This window comes from Gavialis gangeticus, unplaced genomic scaffold (assembly GCF_001723915.1).
Source record: "Gavialis gangeticus isolate Ggan-Ray unplaced genomic scaffold, GavGan_comp1, whole genome shotgun sequence".
Classification (NCBI taxonomy): Eukaryota; Metazoa; Chordata; order Crocodylia; family Gavialidae; genus Gavialis; species Gavialis gangeticus.
Window position 1 is genome coordinate 16,643,865 of NW_017728995.1, and position 436 is coordinate 16,644,300.

General features: G+C 67.0%; 1 protein-coding gene across 5 annotated transcripts in view; it reads right to left on the reverse strand.

Moving 5' to 3' along the window:
• Nucleotides 1-436, reverse strand: part of MECOM (MDS1 and EVI1 complex locus) — a 586,635-nt gene that overhangs the window by 72,177 nt on the left and 514,022 nt on the right. Inside the window, exon 1 of one of the 5 annotated variants that reach the window (XM_019503261.1) lies at nucleotides 140-396. The exons of the other annotated variants lie outside the window; for them this stretch is intronic. The gene's annotated coding sequence lies outside the window, so the exon portion shown is untranslated. Of the gene's footprint in view, nucleotides 1-139; nucleotides 397-436 lie in introns of those variants that run through there. 5 annotated transcript variants of the gene reach the window in all.

Here is a 436-nt window from a genome sequence, read left to right on the forward strand (position 1 = left end):
AAGGCAGGGGAGGGGAGGGGGCCCGGGCACTGTCCCGCCAGAGCCAGCAGCGAGGACACGCCGGGTCCCCAGGGGAAAGTGCCCGGGGTGCCGCGAGCTGGCCGGGACGAGTCGCACTAGCAGCAGGCGCGCCTCTTACCTTCTGTCTCCCAGGGCACTGAGTCCTGAACCCTGGGCGCCTCCGAGCCAAGGGAGGGGAGGAGGGAGGGGAGGGAGGAAACAACAACAACAAAAAAAAATCCTTCAAGCGGCTGGAAGCAGCATCTCCGGGGAAAGCCAGGCACAAAGCGCCCGCCGGGCTCCGGGCTGCCGGCGGGCTCCGCGCTGCTGCACCATTTGTTGGGAAGTTTCTCACTGCTCGCCGGAGCCTCGGGGCTGGGTCTGTTGTGGCCGGAGGGGCCGGGGGGGGGGTTGTGTTTGTGTGTTTGTTTTGACG